This window comes from Cervus canadensis, chromosome 29 (genome assembly GCF_019320065.1).
Source record: "Cervus canadensis isolate Bull #8, Minnesota chromosome 29, ASM1932006v1, whole genome shotgun sequence".
Lineage (NCBI taxonomy): Eukaryota > Metazoa > Chordata > Mammalia > Artiodactyla > Cervidae > Cervus > Cervus canadensis.
Window position 1 is genome coordinate 9,479,797 of NC_057414.1, and position 14,138 is coordinate 9,493,934.

Below are 14,138 nucleotides of genomic sequence, written 5' to 3' on the forward strand. Positions count from 1 at the left end.
TCATGGCTGCAGTCACCATCTGCAGTGATTTTGGAGCCCCCCAAAAATAAAGTCAGCCACTGTTTCCACGGCTTCCCCATCTATTTGCCGTGAAGTGATGGGACCAGATGCCATAATCTTTGTTTTCTGACTGTTGAGTTTTAAGTCAACTTTTTCACTCTCCTCTTTCACTTTCATCAAGAGGCTCTTTAGTTCTTCTTCACTTTCTGCCATGAGGGTGGTGTCATCTGCATATCTGAGGTCATTGATATTTCTCCCGGCGATCTTTGCCAAGTGCTAAATGAAATACAGCTTATTACGGTGTCCTGTTTTCTTTCCAGTGTGAGTGCTTTTTTTGGGGGATGGATCCTGTTAGAAGTTTATTGTATAAGTGATTCTGTGAGAATCAATGATGGTCATATCCCCAAATAACCGTCATTCATTTGTGTACAGGTACATGTATAGTAGAGTTTGTGTATATATATTTCTGGAACTGCTTCTAAGTAAATCCTTTCCTTCTTTTTTACACCAGAAATCTGGCTTGAAATAGAACTGTTAAATGTACTGTAATCATCGCTAATTTGGGGTGTTAACATTTAAAAATTGTTCTGTGCCTTTTTAATGTGTTTTGCTGTTTTCCCTGGCTAATTATCATTCTTTTCAATATTTATATGTTAACATGACCTTTCTCTGATTGAATGACTTCAACTGGGTCTCAAGCACACACAATATCTTACTTTTCAAACTACATCATGTTCAAAAATGACTAGTGAATCATATCACTAAAAGAAGCAGAGTGATAGAAAGGTCAGGACATCTGTCAGAGCCTTGGAGCCATTGTTTTCACAAGAAGGAATCAGGGAACACGAGAAAAAAGGCGGGCCACAGATAGTGTCTGATTGTTTCCATGTAGTCACTGTGTGAGGGATGCTTTCCTATCCATCACTTCATTTAACATAAACAAAAATCCAACAAGCAAAAAATTGTTATCACTCTTGACAGTAATTGACACAGAGGGGAAATGAGCTTGCACAGCTCAGCGTGGAATGGAGATGGGATTTGCTTTCTGATCTTTCTCATACAGAAGCCCAAGCCAATTTTTGCTATACAAAGGGTCATTAAATGTCTTCTTAAAAGCAGAGCCTTTTTTTATTTCAGGAAGGACTCTAGTACATTAAAAACAGCTCCTTGGTGACTGTGGAGTCATCTCATTCCCTTCTAGTTTGGGTTCTCCTTCCTCGACTCTCCATTCATTCCCAGATCTACCCACAGGTTATTCACCTTCATTGGCAAAATGGCCATTTCAAATTTTCCAGCTTCCTTCCCTGAAATAAAAACGTACTCTCATCTAAGTAAATAATGGTTTGTGTTTCAAAATCCAATTATGATTCACCAGAAGAGTCTAGCAATACCTTGCACAAGGGTCAATCTTTAGAAAGAGTGTCTCGTCTCTCCTGATAACTCCTTTTCATTCATCGTATGTTTGCCAAACCATCTATGTCACTTTAAAGTTAATTGTTACGTGGTATGTAACACAAGATGGGTGATTCTTTTTTTTTTTTTTTAAGATGGGTGGTTCTTTATCATTTTGGCCTCAGATTCAGCAAACATTTATTGAGTTCCAGTGATGTGCCAGAAATGACCCCACTTGCTTCTGTGTTCATTACTTTATGTGACTCTCTGAAAGGATTAGTGTCATATCATGAAAAGAATACAAACTCTAGAGTCAGACAATCTGGACTGTCTATCTAGGCTCTACCATCTGCTAGCTGTGGGACTTTGCAAGTTATGTGACTATCCGAGCCTCAATTTTCTCATATAAAATCCAGAAATAGGGATAGCTATCTCAGACATTTGCTCAGTGACACCATATATAAAAAATACCTGAAAATTCACCATAATAAGCCAAATAAATGGTCACACCAAAATAAATGGTCACATTCTGCTTTATGCATTATGCTCATTTACTAGATGAGAAAGAAACTGATGAGAAATAATAGATGAGGTTCAAGAGGCTACAAAAATCATAGACGTTTGAAAAGGCAGAGTTGGGGATCAAAAAAAAAATCTTAAAATTCCCTGATGAGGGCTGTTTCTTATATGTTATAGGTGCACTACATGGGTACATGGTTTCTCACCTTCCTTATTAAATTATGTTGGTATGTAATCACTCACATTACTCAGAAAATCTTTCACTTTGTCTCATACCCTATAACCATGTGCCACTGACTGAGTTGTCTTTACTTTTATCTGTTGTAAAGAAGTACATTCCAAATTTGGCTTTCTTCTTAGAATAACTGCCCATGTATTAGAGGATAGCAAAGAAATCTCTGATACCTCTTCTCTAGACTTCATGCTTCTTGCTTCTTGAAACTCTCCTTCCCCTTGAATTCCATTTATTAACTCTGGTCTTTATGAAGCCTTCTCGTGAACTTTCTGAAAAATGATCTGGACATCATCTCATCCATCAGCTCTCATCTTCAAGTGCATGGGAAAGCTATCTTTGGACTCCTCATTTGCACAGCAAAATAGACCTTCCCAGGAAAATCCTATACATACCTATTTTATTTGGAATGATAATTTGCTGAACTTTTCTAGAGGCAAAGAAAGAGCTGATTCTTGACCTTCTGGTGACTTAAGACCTTGGAAAATGGGAGCTAAGGAAGGACTAGCTACCACCAGAAACAACCTCAGTTGCTTTGGTGTTCATTACTTTACGTGACTACCCATGAGGAGTTAGACATGCAACCACCCATGATGAGTTAGACATGCAACAGCATTTATCTCATTTGTTCTCACAGCATGGTTGGAGAGTAGATAATGTTTTTTGCTTTTATTGCTGCAGATGGAAAAGCCCTGGCAGTGTCTCCTTTGTGTTATTTCACTCTCCCGAAGTGAAGTAGATTGAAGGGAAACGAGTTACGAAGATGCTGAAGACTTTGCCCAATCTAGAGCCAAGAGTAAACATCAGAGGCATTCCAACTGAGGTTGCTTTGCCAAGCCTGCCAATAGTGTTTTTGGTGTAACTTAGCAAGTGTGTGGTACCACAGATTCTTTCAAGCACTAAACTGCTATTACCTCCCACTTGGAGGAAAAAAGGGTTCCTCAGTAACAGATCCTGTCTCCCATCAGAACTGCCTACAAAGCTAGTCTGAGAACTCAAAATCCTGTTGACTAGCTCCAGGGAAAATGATGTTGTGATCAAAACCATTGCAAGCATTACAGAAATGATGTTTAGATAATAGGTTATTTTTTTTCCTTCTAGGGCTTCTCAAGAGAACTAGAAGGAAAATACTAGTATTTATTGAGCACCTACTTTGTGCCATCCTCTCTTCTAGCACTTCTATGTGAGTTAGCTATTGATCTTTGTCTACATTATCATCCTGTTTCAAATTGGGGAAACCATGCCCTTGAGAAGCAGGCTAAATAAATAGTTCTAAGTCATCAAAATTATACAGGAGACATATAATATAATGGTCAAATGAGTGAATTCTAAAGATGGATGAGACTGGATTTGAAATTCCACCTCTTTACAACTGTGTGACTGGAACAGTTTCTGAAGTCTCTTGAACACAAGACTTTACATCTTCAGCTACAAAAGAGGGATAAAAACAGGGTGGTTGTGAGGATTAAATAAAACAATACCTGGGCACTTAACACTCTTCCTGAAACAGTGTGCATGTTTGGTAAACGTTAACCAGTTAGTTAGTGGGGAGTGGCGCTGGTATTAATACCAGGACTGGCCATTTGTTTCAGTTTCAATTCCAAGTCCAGGTCTTACATTACACCAGAGAATCTTCTAGAACCACCATTTCTCACCCTGGAAATTTCTTCTTTCCAGACACTAGTTATTTACTTGAGAGAGGCACCTTTAATCATCACTTATCTGAAATTGGCTTTAGAAAAATGACATATGGCCCCAGAGTCAGTCTACCCATGGGTCACTAAATCGTTTGCTTTGCTAATTTTTCGCTCTCTTGCTAAGTCTTCCCATAGGTTAAAGCATTTCAAGTTCCAGGAATGTGAAAGTGAAAGTCACTCAGTCGTGTCTGACTCTTCGCAACCCCATGGACTATACAGTGCATGGAATTCTCCAGGCCAGAATACTGGAGTGGGTATCCTATCCCTTCTCCAGTGGATCTTCCTGACCCAGGAATCGAACCAGGAGTCTCCTGCATGCAGGGGAGATTTTTTACCAGCTAAGCTACCAGGGAAGCCGAAGAATATAATTATCTCTTAATGGAAAAAGAAAACCCAGGAACTATCAGTTCAAACTGGGGAAAAGAGACTGGTTGTCCACAGTGCCCTGCATGATGGCAAAGCAAGGGGTGTACAGAAGCTGGTTAGTGCCAGCTAGTGGAGGCTGCGCTTCCACCTGGGAGACTCATGGATCTGAAGCACAGAAAGCCATGCAGGAGACTTCTGAAAAGAAAAGGGCTGGTAACCACGACACATCTGGACGTAACCTGACTCCCTTACACTGTCTGCATACCTGGTTCTCAAATGAGATCTTAGATTTGAGCTGAGACAATGTGAAGTCAAAGAATTGAGTTCTCCTTGGCTGATAAGTGGGTGCATTTTAAAGTCCTAAGACCTGAATTTGTGATTTAGTTACAGCAGCTACTAGCAGTATCATTTCATGCAGGGTATTTTCTCCACCCAAACGTTGACTTTCTGCAAAATGGACAAAGAGAATAATAAGAATTCAAAAAATCATTTCGACTCTTTTTTATTTCTCAGAGATGTTGGAAATATCCCACGAAATAATCACGGACATAAAAATATTTTATGTTGAGTCAGTCAGTCAGCAAATATTTATTGAGTACCTACGTGTCAGATACAGTTAAACTCTATAATAATGTACACAAAGAATTGCTTTGGTTGTGATTGTAGTATTAATTATTTCCTATCCATCAGAGAATAACAGTTGAATGTCCATCCTGGCTCCTAAGTCCTACTTCTAGTTTATCCTCTCAGTTTGGGAAAATCATCAGACCACTTGCTGTCCCTTGAACATGTTAAGTCCAGTCACACCTCTGTACTTTCACCCAAACTGCTATTTCTCCCTGAAACCTGTTCCCTTTCTTTCCTAACTATCAAAACCATGGTCATGACTGATGTTCATGTTGAGATGTCAATCCAGATGAATTTTACCCCAAAGCCTATCTTCTTTTTATAGCATATGTCATTTATTCTCAGGGCTCCTCAAATTGTAATGTACACAGACATCACCTGGGGATCTCATGAAAACACAGATTTAGGGCATCTGCATTCCCAGCAGGTGCCCAGGTAAGTGTCCACTCCTGTGGATCAGTCCCTGGACCACACTTTGAGTAGTAAGATCCTTCAGTACTAATTCTGGACCTAAACTTTTGCACAGCTCTTACCTATATGATGCACAACCACATTTTCCTAAATTAAAATTCACCAGCAAATTCCTGTCTGCTAATAGATATGAAAAAGGAAGTCCTGGTGGTTTTCATCAAGCAAGAGACATGTGAGCTGAGAAGAGTTACTAGCTTCCCCAAGCCCACTTTTCTCATCAAGAAAATAAGTGCTGCACCAGTTCCGGCCTTGTTTCCCCACAGGGTCCCTGTGAGTGGCTTCAGTGGACCACAAGTCTAAAGGTGCTCGGCAGCTCTATTTTTTAAATAATTCTTTTCCTTTCACTAATGTTACCTCTCCTTTTGTTTTTATGTCTCTTTGAAAGCTTTTTCTACAGGGATTGTCATGGAACTTAAAAAAAACAACGTCAAGAGGCAATTGGTATTTTTTGGTTGTCAGAGCCTCTGCTAAATTAAAGGTTAAATATTCCAAAGTCAGGGCTTTCTAGAGGAAATAGGTACCCCTGAGTGCCACTGATTATCAGCTCTTCCTCAAGTGCCATGTTTCTGGTGCATTTCTTTCTGTCTACATTTCATAAATTTGCTTTTTCTCACTCCCTCATGACATAGCAAAAGGAGCACAGGCTTTTAATCAGACACTTGGTTGAATGTAAACATTGTTGATTCCAAGTGAGTTAACCTCACCAACAATTTCCTCATCTGATCATCTGTATAGTGGGATTGACAGTAATAGTAATATTAATTAAAAGGAGGAGGGGGGTGGAAAAGAAAATGGAGATGGAGAAGAAGAAAAAGACACATACAACAGTCTTGCTAAGTTTTTAAATGTCAAATTGGATCAGAAGTGGTATCCCCTAACCTGTCCTTCACCATTTTTGCTCTTTCTTATTCAGTCTTTTCTAAATGTATTATTCTTTACTGGGCTTCTTTTACCAACTAGATCATCCAAAAATCTGTGTGTAAAAAGAATGAATGAACAGATTAGAAAATGAAGTGAGTTATAAGAATAATGCTTTGCATTTGACATCTACATCATTCCACATCTTGTCAAGCCTCCGAAGCATTTTCTTAGTTTGGCTTATAGCGTCCTTCTATGGGATTGTTTTGCCTTTCTTATGGTCACATTTGCCTTTACCTGTGGGTCTTGTGTTCTTATGGCTTCTAAGCATGGCTACATGAAGAACTTCCTCCGGGTAAGAAGTCATTCTTATGCATCTCTGCATCAGCTGTGTCAAACAGAGTGACTGACCTGCATGACTCCCTGAATGATGTTATTGAATGAATGGATGAAGGAAGGAGGGGAGAAAGGAAGAAAGGGGGAAAAAAAGGAAGTAAAAATACATTTATTTTTCTCACTTGAAATTGGCTTATTTTCCATAGTGCCTGGCACATAGTAGGTGCTCAATGTATATTCATCAGAAACATACAAGTGTTAATTTAACACCTAGATAGATTCTGAAACGCCAGGTAGATGATAAGAAGTGTTCTCTTTTGGGGCTTGCAATGACAAACACATAAAATAACCAGGGAAAATAGAAGAGAAGCTGCTTTTTTTTTTTTTTTTAAGGGCAGTGGTGTCAAGTTTTCATGTCTGTGTCCGCTGGGCCTCTGCAGGTTGATGGTTGCCAGGGCAACCGTAATGCCAAGACTTTGCATTCGTGTAGTTTTCCAGTGATAATTGCTAATGTGAACAAGTGCTGGCTTGCACTTTACACCTGCCTGGCTTGTAAGTCTACCTTAATTGGATGTGCCAAGATTGAGGAAAAAGTAATCTGCCCTTTCAAGACAACTGACAGGGAGATGAAGTGTTGTTTGGGCCTTTATTGTTACAATTTTGCTGACAAAATTACTATGAACTGTCTTCTCTGGATGCATAGCCTGTCTCTGTTGACAGAACCCTAGTGTTTATCTTCTGGGAGTGGTATATTAAGTCAGGGGGAAACTTTGATGAAATGTTTGGAGCAGTTAGGTAGAAATTCACTTGCTCCTTTCAGACACAGTAAGGGGAGATATGGCATTGGGGAGGAAGCTGAGGACATGAAGAATTAGGGAGGAGTGAAAGGGAACTCCAACTGCTCCTTGAAGGACATCGTGTTCATCTTTCTAATGTATAAGGTGGTCTTATTCTTTCCAATATTCCTATCAGGTAGGTGTTAAAAAATCTCCAGGAGAGAGATGAGAAAACTGACTCTAATGGTGAATTCCTTTGTTAAAAGTCTCAGACTGAAATTAAGACATGTGGTCAAGATTCAAAGTCAGGTCTTGAGGATAATATCAGTCCCTTTATTCCTGGTCTTCAATAGGAATTTGGATGAATTGCTTCATTTTTAACTATAACTTTCCTTCTTTGTTCTCATTTTTGCTTTCTGAAAGCTTTCCCCAGCACTCCATTCCCTCCTGTGCCAACAGTTGTACTAATATTTGAACATATTTACCCTGGTTTTGGAGAAGGTAATGGCACCCCACCCCAGTACTCTTGCCTAGAAAATCCCATGGACGGAGGAGCCTGGTGGGCTGCAGTCCATGGGGTCGCTAAGAGTCGGACACGACTGAGCGACTTCACTTTCACTTCTCACTTTCATGCGTTGGAGAAGGAAATGGCAACCCACTCCAGTGTTCTTGCCTGGAGAATCCCAGGGATGGGGGAGCCTGGTGGGCTGCCGTCTACGGGGTCGCACAGAGTCGGACACGACTGAAGCGACTTAGCAGCAGCAGCAGCAGCACCCTAGTTTAGCAAACATTTTCTAAAAGCCTACCAGGTTCTAGGCCCAGTGTTAGAAATTAAAACGATGAATAACTTGTGCCCTTATGTTAAAGGAACTTGTCTAGACTCCCGATTCTAGAAGAAGAGACCATGAAGGAACAGATGCTTTCAGTTAGGTTAGATCAGTTAAAAAGAAAAAATTCTGTGAGTATGCCACTGAGCCAAGTGAATAGTGGGAAAAACTTGAATGTCAAGGGAGGGTGACTTTTACTGGGAAGCAACACCTATGAAGGCCCAGAGGAGTGAAACAGATGCCCTAGGGCTAGAGAACTGCCAACCATCAGTAGTTCCACGGCAAGAGATGGCGCTGGCAATCTGGACAAGGTAGTAAGGGGAAGGGGATTAGGAGGCACGTCAAGGAACATGAACCTAAATCCAGAGGTAGGAGAGATCGTCTTCTCCTTAGAAGTGGCAATCACATTCCTTTATGGCCAGAATCAGCTATATATATATATATATTTTAAATAAAGGGCCAGAGAGTTGCTATTTGAGGCTTTCAGACCACATACAGGATATGCTCCAAAGTCTTCTTCCTCTTCTTTTTTTCTTTTTTACCACTTTTTAATAATGTAAACATCTTTGATTACTGGTAAGTATAAAACATAGGCTGCTAGCCCTATACTGCCCACAGGTCGTAGTTTGCTGAATCCTGCTTTAGGACACAGCCCCCAGTCCAACCCAACCTTGCCAGTCTGACTGATCAAATTACCTCTTAAAATTTAATGATTAGTTAAGATCAATATATATTATCTCACTTAATCTGCACAACAATCTATTTATAAACTAGATTAATGATTTTTTTTTAATTCAGTAAAACTTTAAGATAAGCCTTAATACTAAAATCCTTCACCCATTTCTCATTCTCCGTTAGAATTTTGTTAAACTTTAAAAAGTAAAGTGGGGGGGGGAGGGTCTTCCCTGGTGGTCTAGTGGTTAAGATTCCAGCCTCCCAATGCAGGGGGCCCAGGTTTGATCCCTGATCAAAGAACTAGATTCCAGATGCCTCAGCAAAGGATCCCACATGTGGAAACAAAAATTGAAGATCCCGGGTACCACTACTAAGAGCAGGGACAACCAAATAAATAAACACATATTTTAAAAATTAAAGAAATTAAAAAAAAATTAAATTTTAAAAATCTTAAAAAAAAACCCAAAGTGGTTGCACTTTTAATTTCAACATAATTTAGTCATGCAGGACTTTAATTCTATTGTGCAAATGAATTGCCTAACACAATTGTATGCCCTAAACTATGCAGATTCTACTTATGTGTAAAATTTAGTATTTTCAAAATTGATTTTGGCTATATGAAAATTTTCACCTATAGACTGGCTTTAAAAGGGAATTTTCTCCCAGTAAGATGCACATAATACAGTGGGACAGTAAGACCCTGCCTAGATCCTGAATCTCTAAATACGCAATGTAGTCCAAAGAGTTAGGGTTATTCTTTGTCACTATGTGTTTTAGAAATCAAGTCACACATTAAGTTGGTGAGCAACATCAGATCCAAGCATTTTCTTACTTGCACCAAGATCAAACTCTACTTCCTCATTGTCTACAAGCAAGAATGTGTTGGTGTTATTGCTCTTTTCTTTTTCTTCTTTTTTTTTTTTACATTTAAATGCAGAACTTATCTTTTCATGTTTGGTGGTGGTTTAGTCCCAAAGTTGTGTCCAACTCTTGGAACCCCACAGAATGTAACCAGACAGGCTCCTCTGTCCATGGGGTTCCCCAGGCAAGAATACTGGAGTGGGTTGCCATTTCCTTCTCACTTTTCATGTTTATCTCTGTTCAATTTTGTAGCCTTACTATTAACACCCTGATCAAATTAGTAAGATCATTTTTAAAAAATCATCTGTTCTTCTTAATTTTGTAGACTCTTAGGCCTGGAGGTTTCCCAAAGTTCTTCTATTTATTGAGGTTTTAGTTGGCATTATAGAGTCAGATCACTTCACCAACACACCTTTTGCTTATACACTTCCATGGTTGGGGAATGGAAATATGAATCATTACTTCCCACTGCATTATTGAACAGCTCCAATTGCTTAAAAAATGGGGTAAATGGAAGGAGCAAACGCAGGCTGGTGGTCAGAAATTTGCATACATAATCTTATTCTCCAGACAACCAAGCGAACTAAGGATTCTTATATTAATGTTGCAGAAGAGAAAACTGAATGTTAGAGAATGTCAGTACATATATTGTTTCCTAACTGCTAAGAAATGGAGGCAAAGTTCAATGCCTGTCTGACTCCTTAAGGTAGTTCCCTGATTTCACAAGTACCTCTGTAGAGCTAAAGATCTTGTCTAATGTTGAACTAAAGTTCCTTTCTTATAGACTCTGTTCATTCTGCTTTCTGGAATGACACAGAATAAATTAATTTTCTCTTCCTCTGCCTTTGGTTTCTGACAAGCCAGGAGGAAGAAGGGGACTTGTGGGATGGCGCAGCATGGTGCCCTGGACACCAGCTTTGGCACAGGATAAATCTGGGTCTGCATCCTATGCTTACTTTGTAACCATGGTCAAGTCATATCAGTTCTCTGACCCTAATTTTCCTCGGTATAAAATGAACAGTACAGATTCTAAGAAAAGGTTTAAAAGTGGCCTCTCTCACAATGGCCCTGTGAGGATGAACAAGGTGAGGGTGCTGAGAGCTAGGCTCAGTGCCTTGCGGTAAGTGTTGCCTAATTAGCAGCTGCCATGTCCTTCCTGAATATTCTGCTTCCACAATAAATAACATTTCCAGGGATCCCTTTAATATATGGATAGTCTTCCTCTTTCCTACTCACCCTCCTCTGGTCAGGCCTCAATTTGTCTGTATTCCCCCAAGGTAATACTCATTATTTAATGTGTAACTTTGCCTCTTTGTTCCTGATGGAAGCATTGAATTGTAATAGTTCACACCCATAAGCCTTCTAGGTGCCAAGGACAAAGGAAGCTTATTTCACTTCATTCCATCCTCATAGCATCCCCTTGAAGTAAATGTTACTATCATCATCCCCATTTTACAGATAGGTAAACTGAGTCTCAAAGAGGTTACTCAGTTCCCAAGGTCACATATGTAGACAGTGATAAGAGCTAAGATATGAATCAAGGTGGGCTGGCCTCAGTCCTCATGCTCTTAACCCCTGTGCTCACTGTCCCATAGAGAAACCAGGGCAGGGCCAGGGGAGCAGAGATTTCATCCTAGACTCTACCTCCAAATGCTTCTTAGCATCATTTCATCTTCTTCTTCTTATTTTTTTAAATTTCTCTCCAAATCCCCAATACTCTTTTCCCATGATATGAACTGTCTTCCTCAGGAAAACTAATTCCTATCTAATGGGAATAGTTTATCTTCTTTGAGCCTGTTTCGCTCATCTGTTAAATGGAAACAGAGGAACATACTAAAAAATGCTAGAATAAATACTGCCTCCATGCTTGGAAGTGTCTAACTCTTTGTGACCCCATGGATTGTAGCCGGCCAGGCTCCTCCATCCATGGAATTCTCCAGGCAAGAATACTAGAGTGGGTTGCCACTTCCTCCTCCAGATCTTCCTGACCCAGGGACTGAAAGTGCGTCTCCTGTGTTATCTGCCTTGCAGGCAGATTCTTTACTACTGAGCCACTGGGGATGTCCGTTATAAATACTACATGTAGCCAGTCATTCAAGCAACATGTTCAGAGCAGGGTTTGCCACATCTGAATAAGTATATATTTCTTTTCCCTTTATTTACAACCTGGCAGCCTTTGCATTCAAAGAGAATGATTGACAAAATAATTCACTTGCTCATTTTTTTCAGCAGCTATTAATGAACACCCTACTAAGTGTAGGGCTTATGTTTCTGCATGGAATGAAACAAAAATTATGCTATAATATTTTGTAAACTGTAGGAAAGAGATGGATGCGGTAGAGTAGGACCCCAGAAGGCCAAGAAGGGCTTTCCAGGCTGAGAAGAATCTGATCTGGGTGTTGAAGAATGAATGGGAGTTATTCAGCAAGCAGGGGAAGAAAGACAGCCTTTTAGTCAAGGTCAACGAGGGCTTCCTAGGTGATGCTAGTAGTAAAGAACCCATCTGCCAATGCAGAAGACATAAGAGAGATGGGTTTGATCCCTGGGTCGGGAAGATCCCCTGGAGGAGGGCATAGCAACCCACTCCAGTATTCTTGCCTGGAGATCCCCATGGACAGAGGAGTCTGGTCGGCTACGTCCATAGGGTCACAAAGAGTTAGACACTACTGAAGTGACTTAGCACACACACAGGGCTGGTAATAGAACAAGGGTGAAAAATACAAATATTGGCTTATCTAACCACCTTGTTGGCAGTCATTCCTAGGAAATTACCTCCCACTGCTTTCCTGTTCCTGCTAATTTTTGTGTAATGTAAGGCAACATGACAAAAACAAAGAAAATTAAAACAAGAAAGCAACTGTAAAACGCCTTCTAATGCACTGAGTGCTATCTTTTTTCTGTATCATATTCTAATCATTATTAATGAGATTCCATCAAATTTTGTATTTTTATTTAATCATTTTGTTGTTTGGTCCCCAAGTCATGTCTGACTCTTTTGTGACCCCCTGGCCCACCAGGCTCCTCTGTCCATGGGATTTTCCAGGCAAGAATACTGGAGTGGGTTGTCATTTCCTCCTCCAGGGGACCTTCCTGACCCAGAGATTGAAACCGGGTCTCCTGCATTGCAGGCAGAATCTTTTTTTTTTTTTTTTTTTTTTGCAGGCAGATTCTTTATGGCTGTGTCACTGTGTAAGCCCCAATTAACATTAATTATTGTTAAAAATTCTATGTCTCTATTTTTAATGTTTACTATTACTCATTTCATTTCAGTGACAATTATTTGTAGATATTATGTTGTAAATGTTTAAACTTTAGCAAGGATAACTACCTTGAAGAACATATCAAAAAGTTGCTAAGTAGGTAGGCTTTGAGTAAAATACCCAGGTTCAAATTCCAGCACTATTAACTATTACTTTTGTCATCATGGATTATTTATTTAAACTGCCCTGCCTTTTTTTGTTTGTTTTTGTTTTTGCTATTGTGTTTTCTCTCAATAACTACTTCATATTTATTTTCATGAAAATGAAATAGTTTGCATATATGACACTGAGCCTTTTGCCAAACTAATAATGGTGGCTATAATAACTAATATGTCATGCCTATTTTTACATAAGTGCAAAAATATATGTAAATATGTCAGATTGATGTGATTCTTAGCCAAGAACAAAAATGCTCATTTCTTATTTTACTCCAGTCTTCTTATATCTGTATGATTATATCTATATGATTTCAATAGAATCACATAGAATTGCAGTGTTTTCAGATGCCATTTGTTTATTCAGTCAATTTGCTGAATGTATGCCTTGTCCTAAGCACTTTCCTAGGCTCCTAAGGAGTTCATGGTCTTGTAGGGGAAACAGATCAATAAGCACGTGATGACGGTGAGATGTGAGAACGGCCCTCTGCCAGCAAAGGCTCCACATGATTGTGTGGGACTCAGAACCCAGCACTCACTGGCCCACTGGACCCTGAAAGATGTGGCCTTGGCCCTTTCCTCCAACTTCTCCCACCAGTCCTTACCCCATCTCCACCCTCTTCTTTCCCTTTCCCCCTGCTCCACATGCTTTCTTCCGGTTCCCGTGCTCCTGTTTGTCTTGGGATCTATGCACACTCTCCTCCTCTGCCAGGAACCCGTCACCCGCTCATCATCACATGGTGCTTCCTTCTCATTGTCATCTCAGCTTCAGTGACATTTTCTCAGAGAGCCCCTGTACCATCCGCCGGCCCGTGGCCCTCAATTGTCTCCACCCTTGCATCTTTATCATTTCCTTCTTAGGAATTTTATATGTGTAATTGTAGATCGCCCCCCCTAGGCTGTGAGCTTGATGCCGAGGGGGAGCCTGTGTTCACCTCTGCCTACCCAACACCCAGTGATGTGGAATGTAGAGAGGGTTCTGTAAAATACATGGTCGATAGATAAAAATTAGGGACAGTGATACACGGGTGGGTTGAAACTCACCTAATAATTAAAAGTTCATCTTGGGGAGACTGTTCATAACAC